General features: G+C 40.6%; 1 long non-coding RNA gene across 1 annotated transcript; it reads right to left on the bottom strand.

Annotated features, from left to right (window-relative positions):
• Positions 1-7,419: 7,419 nt before the first annotated feature.
• On the bottom strand, positions 7,420-11,658 carry LOC103278607 (uncharacterized). Its single transcript, XR_506198.3, has 3 exons — positions 11,044-11,658; positions 9,939-10,089; positions 7,420-7,549 (listed from the first exon to the last, which is right to left on the bottom strand). It is a non-coding gene; the product is annotated as an uncharacterized LOC103278607 (long non-coding RNA).
• Between the last annotated feature and the right edge of the window lie 3,177 nt (positions 11,659-14,835).

Raw genomic sequence — 14,835 nt, 5'->3', positions numbered from 1 at the left:
AGCATGAACTAGTGTGAGAAGAATGAGCTAGGTCTTTGCATATAACTAAAATAGTATAACACACATTTTCATAATACACAGAACTACTGTAAATAGAATAGTACAATTTATATGCTTTACTGATCTAGTTATTCAACTAATCTAAAAATGATCAAAACCAAGTCAATATGTTATTCTCTTGTTTATTTTTTTTTGCAAAAAAGACACAATTTCTTTTGATCAAAGTTGTTAATTTATCCACTTCAACAAAGGCCATAGATGTCAACTGCCATTTTTCAAGTTGTGATATTGCTGTATTATTTAATTTCTGCACATACCATAATCTTGGTCATATATCACTGTAAACTTCCATATTTATTTTCTATTTGATTTTCCAACAATCCCATTCCAACAATCCCAAATTTATGCAAATTACACCCATTTCTATTACTCCTTTCCACCTAAAGCCAAGGATGCCGTCCTGATCCTGAACCAGTGCCTGTCATCAGTAATGGACTGGATAAGCGCCAACAAGATGAAGTTAAACCCAGATAAGACAAAGGTACTCCTAGTCAGTAAGAAGGCAGACCAGGGTGTGGGATTACAGCCTGTGTTGGACGGGGTCACACTCCCCCTGAAGATGCAGATCCACAGTCTGGGTGTGCTCCTGGACTCATTGTTGACTCTGAAATGCACCAGATGATCCCATACCTTGAGATGCCAGATCTGGCCATGGCAGTCTATGCTTAAGTCATATCCCGCTTGGATTACTGCAATGCTCTCTACGTGGAGCTGCCTTTGAATATAGTTTGGAAGCTTCAAGTGGTTCAGAAATTGGCAGCCAGGTTACTAACCCGAGCACCACACAGGGAGCCTACTACTCCAATGTTGTGGCAGCTCCACTCCGTTCTGGCTTGCTTCCAGGCTAAATACAAAGTGCTGGTCATTACCTACAAAGCCCAGTTCGGGCCCAGACTATTTGAGGAACTGCATCTCTGCTTATAAACCTACATGGCCATTGCAATCTTCAGAGGGGGCCCTCTTCTTGGTCCCACCTCTGTCCCAAGCACAGCTGGAGAGGATGAGAGAGAGGGCCTGTTCCATGGTCGCTCCTTCTCTCTGGAACTCCCTCCCTACAGAAGTTAGAACTGTCCCTTCACTTATCTCCTTTAAAAAGCTAGTAAAAATATACCTGTGTACATTAGCGTATGGAGAGGAAGCTGAGTAATATTTCATGGCCCCTATTCAACTGTATTTATTTATTTCGTGACAAAAGCATTGCATAATAAAGAAGTTTAAAAGTGATGAAATAAAGGAATCACAAGCAGCTAAATAGTTTTAGACCAAAAGCTGGCAACAGCGACCACATTGTCCGTAGCTTTAAACAACTCCTTCTTGGCACATTAGGCAGGACATTGGGGGAAAGAATACTGTTCTGTCACGCGCTGGGCCTGTGACTGACTGTCTGTTATATAGGACATACGCTTTACGCCCAGCGGGAAGCCAGGGGCCTAAAGAAGGGTCGTCGAGGAATTTTCCTGAAAAGATGGCCTTGAAGTCTTTAAAGAAATAACCAAGTCTTTATTGACGAACAAATAATAAATCTTCAAGGAGTCTTGTCCCACAGGACAGGCGATAGGCTTTGAATAACTGTGAAAACCCTCTTATAACCCCTCCCAGGCTATCTGTTATCTGGGCCTAGCTAGTCTGGGACCCACTGCCAACTCCAAGTGCGTCTGGTTGTTGAGTGGACCTACCAGCCAATGGCTTGCAGATGTTTCTGTGCTGTTGTTCTGTATCCCTGGACAGTCAACATCCCTGGGGTTCTTTAACCTTGGTGCTCTTTATCCCTGGTGGTCTTTATCCCTGGTATTCTTGAAATAGGAAGCCTTTTACGGGACGAGCTGGTTTATGTCCTACAGCTGAGCTTCCTAAGAGAGACTAACTTAAAAATGGCTCCTTCCCTCCCAGAGCCCTGAACAGGGGGCGGAACCAAACTTAATGGTGATTGACAGGTGGCCTGTCCTATGGCTGCAAACATTTGCAGCAAGAAAGTAAAATAGAAGGTTCTGGTACAGCTGTACCAGCACAAATACATATGCGTAGTTATTTGTTCTGCTCCACAGTCACACAAAGTGGAGGATTCCTCCAGGTAGTGCCACCTCGCCAAGTTGTCTTTTGATCTGCCCACTCCGCTTCTGAGTTTAGGGACTTCCAAGTTATCCATTCTTGGTTTGTCCCTGGAGGCAGACCCTCATGGGGGGCCATCCAGTTGGAATTGCCTGGTTTAGCTGCCCAGAGGGATACTCTTGCTGTTGCTGGAGGAACATTAAGAGGAGTGGTAGTTCTCAAGAAGCTCCTCCTTGACTTGAGTCTACTGGGAGGAGGCTGATAGTCATGTAGTGGGTGGCTTTCACAATGTTCGACCTTATTTCTCTCACAGTTAGCAGCAACTTCCTGTCGCACATCGGGGGGGGGGGGGGGGGGGAATGCCAGCTAACTTTTAGAGTTTATCAACAGGTGTAGGTTTAAGGCATCCTGTGATTATTCTGCATGTTTCATTCAGTACTATGTCCACCTGCTTCGCATGGGCAGACTTGTGCCAGACAGAACAGGCATACTCTGCAGTTGAGTAAGACAAGGCCAGGGCTGATGTTCTTATTAATTGTGGGTCTGCACACCATGCACTGCCAGTAAGTTTCCGCAGGATGTTGTCGCGTGTAGCTACTTTGTGCTTGGTGTTCATGCAGTGTTTCCTATATGTTAGTGTTTGATCTAAGGTGACACCAAGATATTTAGGATGGAAACAGTGTTCAAGCTTTTGGCTTTCCCAAGTAAGTTTCCTGTTGGCTTCACGGTTACGTAGGAGAAAAGCACACACTTGTGTCTTGGAAGGGTTAGGTTTCAGGTGGTTCTCTTTGTAGTAGCTGGTGAGATCTTTCAAGGCATTAGTGAGTTGGTTTTCAACTGTTTCAAAATCTTTTGCTTGTGTTGTTAGGCCAAGGTCATCAGCATATATAAAGCTATCCAACTGATCACCTTGCTAGCATCCATCTATTTATAGTGCCACTTGTCATTTTATATTGTAATGCCACTTGTCATTTTATTTTCTTAGATTTCATGCTCCTATTTTTAAATAGAACTTAACGGCTCAATGCATTTGATGAGGCCATAGTCCATTTGTGTTTCAAGGATTGTTTTATCTGTTTGTAGTTCTATTTAAATGTTAATTTAAGATGTTATTTTATATTGTATGGGACACTGAATGTCTGCCTTATTTTGGAAGCCACCCTGAGTCTCCTCGGGGAGAGAGGGTGGGTTAGAAATAATAATAATAATAATAATAATAATAATAATAATAATAATAATAATAATAATAATAATAATGAAATTTTAGTTTAAAAATCGATTCTGAAAACTTGAGTCAATGTAACCAATATTCCTTACTTCTTATCAAAAGTAGAATTATCCTCTTTTTCAAGTAGAATAGTGAAAAGTGAAACCTTAGTCCATCCTGGGAGAATCAAAAAGAAGGATGATGTTGGATCTAACTGCCATATAGGACTTGAAAATAAAGAGCATATCAGGCAAGAAAAAGTTGGCAGCATCAATTCAGCATTACTATAGTTGAATACTTTTAAACGGTTAAATAGTTTGGTGCTCTTCATAATTGAACTTGTCAGATTTGGCATCTCCTACAATCATTTTCTAAAAATCCATATCTAATGAGACACACATACATACTATATTTCTTCAAGTCTAAAAGGCACCTTTTCCCTATATAAACTTCTCTAAAAATGGTGTGTGTCTTAAAATCTCAGGTATATCTTATGTATTTTTGTTATGGTATTGAAACTAGGGTGTGTCTTACAATCAACGGCATTGTACAATTGAAGAAATATGGCATATATATCAAATCCATATCTAGATTTATAACACAACATTTGCCAAAGAGAAATTTCATTAAGAGAATCTGAAAGAAGGGTTAAATTGAAATTAGATACAATATGAAGAAATATGTAAATGCTGATCAAATCTTATTTTAGAAATTAACTTGATGAAATTCTGGGTTGCTGTGAGTTTTCTGGACTGTATAGCCATGTTCCAAAAGCATTCCCTCCTGACGTTTCATTCCACAGATATATATACCTCACTTGCCTAGTTTCCAACAGTTTCCAACCTCTGAGGATGCCTGCCATAGATGTGGGCAAAACGTTAGGAGAGAATGCTTCTGGAACATGGCCGTACTGAAGAGGCATCTGTCCCTTGTCCCTTCAATACAGCCTGGAAAACTCACAGCAACCCAATGATTCTGGCCATGAAAGCCTTTGACAACACATTGATGAAATTCCCTACTGTGAACTTTGTGTTGGTATATTTCCAGAATACTTAACATATACAAGTCATTAAAACATTCTAAACATGAACAAAGTCATACTTTCAATTTGGAAAAAGCTCTATTAAGACTTGAAAAGTGCTCTCACTTCTCACTCTCTCTTTTAAACGAAGCTAATTTTCAGTTGAAAATTTGGCCACTTGGCGTCAGCCAAGAACCATCAAAGAGTAAAAAGCACCACCTTCATTCTAAAATCCATACACTATGTCAGCTATTAGTCTACAACAGTGCTTTTGTTCAACCACCCCCTAAGGCCTTAAGCATGTTACCCCAGACGGGTCCTGCCTCCCCCACCAAATCCCTTTCCACCGTTTCTCACTGATTTTGTACAGATAGCTCCTTTGCCACATGCTGCTGCTAGCAGTTAGGCAGGACAAGCTTGCTTAATGGTGTGTGTTGAAGGGGTGGGAGGGAAGTCTTGTAGCATGGAATAAAAAGATTGCTGGTAGGTATGTGCTTGAGCCTCCAGTCAACATCTGGGGTTGCTAACCTGATAGAGTCAGCAAACTCTTCTGCCCTTTTCTGAGTTTCTACAGCAGTTACAGCAGAGGATGAGATGGGGAAACAGCAGAGCATTTCTGGGGTCAATATGACTTCTCAATTAATTTAGGATTATACTTGTCACTAAGGAAGCATCTCTGGAAAAAATGCAATTATGTTCTTCTGTGCCACATGTCAGATGCTGCTTACCAAATCCAAGGGATTCTGGATCTGTTCGGCCAGTCAGAAGTCTGAGGGGAAAACACTCCGACTTTGCAACATTTTGCCTATTTCTTTTTCTCCTTGCTAAGCTGCAGTAGTGAAGAATAATCAAATAAAAGAGCACTGTTATCTGAACATCTCTTCCTCTCTGGAGAAGAAAAGTGCTGATCTTTCTAGCTGTAGTTCTGTTAAGACTTAAGCAAACTATTCTCCTAGGGAAGAAGCCTCTAAAACAGTGGCTTCCCCCTAAAGGAAATCTTATTATTCAGACATCGCTAGATTGCAGTCTCTATTGAATGGCTTGAGGGAAGAGTTTTTAATAGGAAGGGTGGATTATGCTTCTTTTTCATTTACATGCTTTAAATTGGTTGTATTTTAATGCAATCATTTATGCAATTGTATTTCAGTATCGTATGTGATTTTAGTTGTACCTATGTTTTTAATCTGTCCATCTTCCCTGAATCCTAGTTTCGAGAGTAAAGCAGAATAGAAAATCAGATAAATAAAAGCAAAATCTCCGAGTATGTTGGGAATAGATGTGACAGTTATGAGGCTGGCTCAGATGGAAGAGGAGTTTGATGTAATGCCACTGGCATTCAAAAACACAGGCAAGATAGCACAAAAAGTTGTAATCATCTGAGAACAGTTAACTGCTTTGATAGCTAGCTATAATGGTCTACACGGAATGGTTATTGTTAGACCACTATCAAGTGAGCAGTTCCTTTTCCAAGGACTGCTTGAATGTATCTGGCTTATATAAACTGACATCCCCAGGTTTAAGTTGCTTTATAACAATTTATAATGTGTAGTTTTAGGCCAGTTTCTTTTTACATGCAAGAAAATACTGGTATCTGCAGCATTTTTCTTGATGGGAGCCCTTGCTCATGGATGAGGTTCAAATCTCTCTTCCACTAGCTTTCATTTATAAATTAATGAATGTTCCTGCCATGAATGGAGGTTACAAAAACCCAAGGAATAACAGCAAGAATTGATAGTAAGGACCTTATCAGATGCAGTCTTCTCTGCATTTTCTTGTTTCTCCATATTGCCAAAACAGAGTCCTATGGAACCCATCATGTGATGAAGGGCAACTTCCAGCAGGACTCTGTGGAATTCTGTTTTGGCAACGTGGAAAAACCTGACTCCTTATTGAATAGTATGAAGAGGAAGCAGGCAAGGGACAGGTAACTGACAAGATACCACTTGGGATGGGAGGCCATCCCAGAAAACGGGAAAGACGGTAGGGAACAAAGGAGGATAGTTCCCTCCGCTTTACACCCTCTTTCCCCTGCTTTCCCCCTGCCCTTCTGATGAGGTCCTATGAGTTGTAAGACAGTGGAAGATGGTGTATGATTTTGCTTTGGTGGTCTTTAAACAAAGGTTGTAGGAGCATATTTAGGAATGCCTTAGTTCTGTATTCCTGTATGGCAGGCATGTTAAGATTCTATATTTCTATGTGCATTCTCTTTCTGGACTCACATTGTGCTAGCTTGTTTCAGCCCTGCTAGGTCCCTATTCCTGGCTAGCTTTGATTTGGCTTCCTACTTTTGTCCTTTACTGGCCTCTCCCGACTGTTATTCTGGTATAGTCAAGATACGGGAAATTGCTAAACGTTTACCTCTTTCTAAACATAGCTCCAACATGCTTAAGAATAACAATGAGCATCCTGTTAGGAAAAGCCCTTTTTTGAAAGGACAATCATTTATCTGTTGTGATGGGCTGGATAAGTTAGTGTTAAATTGGTAATCTTGCCTGTGATATATTTAGATTAATTTCATAACCCTTTGTCCTTTATTTGAGTACTTGCTCTGTTGGGCCTCTGCCTCCAAATTTTCATATGCTGAATTCAAAGTCATAGCCATGTTAGTATGGAATATCAGTATGCAAAGGGATTTTCTTGTGCCTTAGAGATCTGTGGTGAGAAAAAAGTTGGTAGTGTAAGTAGTGTAAGTAGTGTAGTGTAAGTTCTTATGTATTCTGGGTTCATCTACACTAGCAAAAACTCCTGGATGGATCCCAAAAGAGGGCTGGTTGTCCCCACAATGCATACTCATACCAACCTACCCGCTATCTAAGATCTCCTGCTGAGGCCCGACCCTCACTTCCAGCAGCGTCGCAAATGCGATTGACATTGACGACGGAGAGGGCATTTTTGGTGGCCGCCCCGACCCTGTGGAACACCCTGCCAAAAGAAATTAAAACAGCTCCCTCTCTTCCTTCTTTCAAGAACCAATTAAAAACTTTCCTGTTTTGGCAGGCCTTTAGTGAAGGAAACTAAGCTGGAATGATAAGAAACGCCATAATGTTTATGGACTGGAACAAAGTGCAACATAATCTGACATGATGCCACAAGAATGTGAATGTTTATTATTGTTGTTTTAAACGGTTTGTCTTATAATATTTTATACTTTTTATCGATGTATTTGGATTGTTGTTTACATGATTTTAATATGTTGTAGGTCGCTTTGGGTCCTGTGAGGGAGAAAAGCAGGATATAAATAAAGATTTATTTATTATTATTATTATTATTATTATTATTATTATTATTATTATTATTTACTTCTGGTAACCCTGTGGGCTTTTTCCTTTCCTCCTGAAACAGGGCAAAGCCAGAGTATCATGTGACTTTGCAGCAGGGAAAGGGGGTGGATTGTGCCCCTATCTACAAGTCTCATCAATACCAAGCCAGTCTTCAATGGTAAGGAATAGTTGAAGTTGGAGTTCTAATTATGAAGGGCCATGTGGTTTTCAACCCTGCCATAAGTCAAAGGAATCATACCACTACTGTATATGCTTTTCTATGTTTGCTTCATGTATAAATAGAGGGTAGGTTTTGAATCAAAATTAGGAATTTTGATATGGCCCATGGATAAGTTGAGGGTCATTTTGTGTAATGACAAAAGCACTGGTCCCAGCTTAGGGGACCATTTTCCCACCTAGGCATTACTCTTCTCAGAGAAGTAGATGGTTCCTTTTCTGCGATAAAAATTAAGGTACTGTATCAATTCACCAAAAAAGGAACCATTCCGTTTTCTGAGCAGCAAAATGTGAGAACTTATAGTCCATCCCAGGAGAACTTAAAAGAAGCACTGACTCTCTCTACTCTGTTGACATTTCTTTGAGAAGAAGTTCCAGAGAGCCATCATTGCTACTGTCTTTCTGCCCAACTATTCTAAAAGGTCAGAATTGGCACTGTGGCCAAGAAATTAGAGAGGTGCTTCTTTTAGCCAAAACTTCCACCTTTAAAAAAAATAGAAACTGACTAGCCTGTTATTTTGGGATTAAGGATGTAGTCTATGGGACTTTGGAGCCACATTTAGAGCATCAGAAAAACCTACCCCATCATTTAATTTTTTAAATTAAAGCAGTGGCCTTACAGCAGGCTGGCCAACATCGTTAAACCTGAGAGCCAATTCTTCTCCCAGATTCACCATTGGTTGCACCAGGTACAGAAGTCTTTTACGAACATATAAATTAGAACTGTATATGAATCAAATGAGACTTTTAATTTTTTTCTTGAATTGGAAGATTTGGTGGCTTTCCAGGAGCAGGGGGGAAAGTCACATTTTAATTAAAGAGACCTTTGGAGGGCTACAGGTTGCCCATCCCTGTTTTACAGGGGTAGCTATGTTGATCAGGCATTAAAATACAACTAAATATAAAATCCACAAAAAAGTGATAGAATCATAGCATTGGAAGGGACCACAAGGGCTATCTAATCCAACCTCCTGCTATGCTGAAATACACAGCTGAAGTATGCCTTCAAACTAATAAAATGAAGTTGAACAGGGACAAATGTAAAATACTCCACTTAGGCAGAAAAAATGAAATGAAAAAATACAGAATGGGGGACGCCTGGTTTGACAGCAGTACGTGTGAAAAAGAACTTGTAGTTCTCATGGACAACAAGTTAAATGTGAGCCAACAATGTGATGCGGCAGCAAAAAAGTCAATGGGATTTTGGCCTGCATAAATAGAGTCTAGTGTCTAGATCCAGGGAAGTTATGCTACCCCTCTATTCTGCCATGGTCAGACCACATCTAGAATACTGTGTCCAATTCTGGGCACTGCAATTGAAGGGAGATGTTGACAAGCTGGAATTTGTCCAGAGGAGGGCGACTAAAACGATCAAGGGTCTGGAGAACAAGCCCTATGAGGAGTGACTTAAAGAGCTGGGCATGTTTAGCTTGTAGAAGAGAAGGCTAAGGGGAGACATAATGGCCATGTAAAACTATGTGAGGGGAAGTCATAGGGAGGAGGGAAAAAGCTTGTTCTGTGGTGCCCTGGAGAGTAGGACACGGAACAATGGCTTCGAACTACAGGAAAGGAGATTCCACCTGAACATTAGGAAGAACGTCCTCACTGTGAGAGCTGTTCAGCAGTGGAACTCTCTGCCCTGGAGTGGGGTGGAGGCTCCTTTGGAAGATTTTAAGTAGAGGCTTGACAGCCATCTGTTGGGGGTGTTCTGAATGCGATTATCCTGCTTCTTGGCAGGGGGTTGAACTGGATGGCCTACGAGGTCTCTTCCAGTTTTATGATTCTATGAAGGATGGCCTTGTCACTGATTGTTTAAAACCAAAAAAAGAAGGGTCAACTACTTCTGAAGGAGTTTGTTCCAATGTGCAATAGTTCTTAATACTGGAAACTATTCCTAATATTTAAGTGGAATTTATTTTCTAGTAATTTGGATCCATTGGCTCATGTTCTAGTCTCTGGAGTCACAAAAATGCTATGTAATCTACTAAGAGCATTGGGAAAGTACAAAATGAGGACCCCAAAACGTTTGTTCTAGATTCTGGTTGTCTTTGCAGACCAGGATTTGTCTTAGATCATCTCTCACAAAATTGAAAAATCTACAAACCTCTCATGACATATTCCATAAAGCAGCAGCTCACAAACATAGCATCCAGCCACAGCTGATTCCTGGTTGTGGATCAATCTCATAGTTTGTCTGAAGTGCATTGTAGTTCAAAGTTCTCAGATGGATAGGGAGTGTTGGTAGGTGGATGCCACTTTAAATAACACATCTTTGTTAAAACAGTTTCATGCCTCATTTCTTGTACAAACTGAAGTCATGTTTTATGAATCAGAATTGAAGGGGTGTGGGACAGAAATAGGATCCCATTTTTGTCCTCCCCAGCCTAGCGTGTGTTTTGTTCAGTCTGTATCCTGCTCAATTTTGATAAAATTCTAGTTGCCAATTAACACCCCATTGTTTCTGTCTCCTACAGTAGGCTGTTTCTCTCATTTGCTTTGATAGGCAGGGTGAATTTTGTGGCAGCAGCCAACAGGGAGAGCAACCAATCCCTAATGCAGTCTTGTCTTTGCTTTGCTCTGAATAGGTCTTTTTCTTGTTACTGCTTCAGTTTCTGAATGTGAGGAAAAGGAGCTGTCAGGGGATGGGGGTGATCATCCTATGAGGCACCTGCTTCAGTGAGATATTTTCAGGCTGAAGACTTTGCAGTCTTGTCCCACAAGGCTGTAAAAACTCTTGAGTTGCCAATTCACAGATGTCTCTCAGTCTGAGGACCCAGACCTTCCCATGAGCAGGGTGCACCCTTCCTTGGGTTTATCAAAATTAGTTATGTCCAAATTCCAGGCCGTTTTGCTCATCCTCCTGTCTCAGATCTGGCATTCTCTTCACTATATACAAAAGACAGTGAGAACAGTGAGATTCATGAGGAGGAAGGCGGTCAGCTCTTAAGACCCTATGAGACCTCCTCACTGGCAATTAGAGCTGCTTCCTGCCATATCTGTCTTTTCCAGTTCTGCCTTTTTATGGTCCAGGAAACCTTTTAGTGAGATTCCCCAGGGCAATCTTAAATTATGTCAGGGAATTAAACTGTTGAAAGTGGCTGCTTTCTCTGTTGATGCCACCTCAATGTTATTCAGTTTAATGCAAGGGCTCAGTCAGCAATTACCCCTGTACATTACCAAGTTTGAATTAAAAATCGAAATGTTGATACCTGCTTGAAACAAAGCTTCATCTTCTCCATCTCTGTGGGCACTCAGCTATTTGGGGAAGCTCTTGAGCCTATATTGGTAAACACTAAGGATAAGAGGAAGGTATTAGCATCATCTCAGAAAAAGGATGACAGGAGAATTTTCCATTCAGGGCAAGTCTTCCTTTTGTTCTTACAAGACATCGGATTTGGCAGACTACAGTGAGTTGGGTATAAACACTTAGGACCTCATCAGACAGAAGTCCCCAAGCTGGGGGAAAGTGGGGCAGCGGGGAAATCTGACAGGTAGCATAGTAACCCATTGTCTCACACCCTGCATCACCCACGCCTCATGGGGGGAAGCATTGCCACCCAGTTTCCCCTCATGCTTTCCCCAGCTTGTTCTATGAGAACATGGGAAGCTTACCATGTTCTCAGGAGTTCTCTTCCAACTCTATTATTCTATGATTCTGTGAAACACAAGAGTGAACCAGCTAAGCAGATCCAATTCCACTCCAATATAATGGTGGCTTAATTTGCAGTCCTGCCAGTTCATAGTAAGCCACTTCACTGTCTTGCAGATCTGTTCACCTTTCCTATCAACTATTAGGTGAACAGGGTCTGTTCAAGGTTTCAGACTCAGATGGCACAGGGGACCAATGCCTTAATATCTCTGTGGTTGCCAGGTCTACTCTATGCTTTCCCACAACACATATTCTGTCAAGTGTACACTTGATGGGATCTACTCTGCCAGGAGTAGGTGGTTCATCAAGATTTCACAGTTAAAGATAGAATGGGACACGCTCCTAAGGGAGGTTCTGCTGATCATAACAGTGGGTGCAATTGTTAATTCATATTCCTATCCATGAAGCGTTCTACTCTCTTCAGTGCCACAGATTGCAGCATCTTCCTGCTTTGATTTTTACGTGCTCATACCACCAGGCCTCTTCCCAGCTACCTCTCTCACACCTTACATTGTGCCCTCTCCATATGCTTCTGCCTTCATGCTTACATCCCGCTGCTTACACCACCCACTCAATTCTTCCCAGCTATTCCTTCTCAAACCTCACCTTGCACCCTTTCAATATGCTTTGCCTTGGTGCTTACTTGCTGCTGATTACACCAGGAAGCAAGTATAATGTAGCTCCCTCCCACACCCCACCTTGCACCCTCATAATAAGCTTCTTGCAGTCCACTACTGGCACCGCTCATTTCCTTTCCCTCCTCCATCCTACTCACTTCACCTTGCATCCTCACAATGTGTCTCTCCTTTGTCTCTTGCACTCTACCACTTGCATCATTCTTACTCCTTTCCCTACTCCTGCTCCCTCTCTTGTGACATCAGATGCATCTCTCCACTGCTTGTAGGGTTTATTCTCCTTCAGGCCTATAAGGCAGGGTAGACTGTTTCTCACAGAACAATTTCACAGATGAGTGCATTCACATATATTTCTTACGAGGGCTAGATAGGTTTTTTTTTTTAAAAAAAGGTCTGGTACTTAAGCCAGATAGTGGTCCAAATAGAACTAAGGAGCTTGCCTAAAATCTACTTAATGTTGAGCACAGGGATAAAATGGCCACCCTATTCAAATCAGTATTTCAGTCTTTTCTTATTGCCCTCCAAGGTTTCTCAGCTATCATCTGACCTGTCTCTTTTCCTCCTTCCTTTTCCTCTTCCCTCCTTCCTTTTGTGCTTGCTTTCCTTTAGAAGTGATATCAACCGTGACATCTTTAAAGCCTTCAGCTTTCCTTCAGATTCATTCTATACTCACATGGTTTTCTTCAAGTTTCTCATCCCATTAGGAGACTTTTTTGCTTTCCTTGTAGATGCTGCATTGTTTCCATGGGGCATCTAACAGACAGAAGATAGAGGCAAAGCAGTGCATTTCACCAATATAAACAACAGCTGATGTCAAAATAACTTAACAGGAGTGGAACTGAAATTTAAATAGACCTGGCATATGCTTTTGACTCTGCTAAACTGAATAGAAAAACTTGTTGATTTATTCTAGTATATATTAAATTTCTTCTTTATTTAGTTAATTACTTGTTTTAAACTTTTAAAATGTCACCCATGTGCCATTCGAAGGGTATTGTCACACTGCTTAACTTTTTGCTTCTGTGAAATTGCGAAGTGATAAATCATCTAAAAATAAAATCATTCCCATATTTTATAAATAATATTTTCTCTCACACCTTTCTGTGAGTCACTGCTATGTAATGAGAAAAAGAAAAATAGAGAGGAAACCTCTGAATCTTACATGTATTCTAGGACTCCTGGCTCTGTTGGAAAAAAGGTTGAAAACAAACAGGTGTTAGGATTCTGGAAACTGTTCCTGTAATCAATACCTTCATCTTTTTGAACCTCTTCACACATTATAAGAAGGAATAAAAAAAAACCAGAGGTATACTATACTTTATATTAGGCAAATCAAAATGTTATTAGGCAATTGCAAAAGTGGCACATAATTTGCATTTGACTTTGAATGTCTTGGAACTCTTCACCTGGCAAAATAGGATGGGATGGGGGAAAACATATAGTAAACAAAATCTGGGCTGGTGGATTGACCTCTGTATTTGTTGGAAGCTACAAGACTGACCCTGCAAGGCTAGTAAACAAAAGAGGTATTAATATATCAGCTTTCTGGGATGCACAATTAATAGAGCCTCCCAATATCCCATGACTGGAAAGGCATTTCTGATATACTGAGAAATTGTTGTTTCCTTTTGTAGAACAATTCTCCTGAATTGGTTTGCACTAGAAGCATGGAGCAACATGACCATCTCTATATTAGCAAAGCTGAACATTAAGTATAGGGTAGGACATGCAACATTTCACAGGAAAAAACAGGAGACATATGGGCAAGTATCAACCAAGTGTACTATTCCATATATAAGCACGAGTGCTTGGGGCTTGTCTTCTTAGGACTGTTGACTGATAAGCATAACAAACAAAAGTGGATCAAGTTTCTTTAAAATTATTAATGTTAATATCTTCATTCAGTTTCTTGATTATTTTTCTTAACTTTTCTGAAACAGCTAAGTTTCATATTTTTGCATACCTTAAGATGCATTTCCAGATTTCCACTGTTCTGCTATTACCTGTCTAGCTGCTAAAAGTAAAAAATGTTATTAGATCATTATGTGATAATGGAGTATTAGAACCATAGAAAATGTTCAACCGTGCTAAGTCTGGAACAAATTAAACTTGTTAGCTGGTAATGTTGCATTATTTCCTGAAAGATATTCCTCCAGAATGTTTAGGTAACTGCCAAACTGGGATATTTGGTAGTACACTGGCCGTTCTGAGAAGTAGACCTCATTTTAAAAATAAAACTAGTTACACACTTCTATTCTGTGCATAAAGAAGATATCTCATAAATACAGGAGAATGAGATCTTGTTCCTCTTCCACTGTCAAGCATACTACTACTACCTAGAGTAGTGGTTCTCAACCTGGGGTCTTCAGATGTTTTTGGCCTACAGCTCCCAGAAATCCCAGCCAGTTTACCAGCTGTTAGGATTTCTGGGAGTTGAAGGCCAAAAACAACTGGGGACCCCAGGCTGAGAATCACTGACTGAGAGGCTTTGAAGCATCACTGTATACAAGGAAAAAGCCAGCTTAGAAGCATAACTGTGATCATAACTTTTCGGAACCTATCTGATGCTTCTTTGTCCCGAAAAACATCTAAAATGTCAACATGTGACTGCAACAAACATATTCTTGTATGTTGGTACAGTTTTGTGCAAATACAAACTTGCATATTCCTGAGAATAAACTAACATCTTTGATCATTAGAAGTAATGTACCCAGGGC

This window comes from Anolis carolinensis, chromosome 4, assembly GCF_035594765.1.
Source record: "Anolis carolinensis isolate JA03-04 chromosome 4, rAnoCar3.1.pri, whole genome shotgun sequence".
Classification (NCBI taxonomy): Eukaryota; Metazoa; Chordata; class Lepidosauria; order Squamata; family Dactyloidae; genus Anolis; species Anolis carolinensis.
This window is presented reverse-complemented; position numbering and strand designations above follow the sequence as displayed.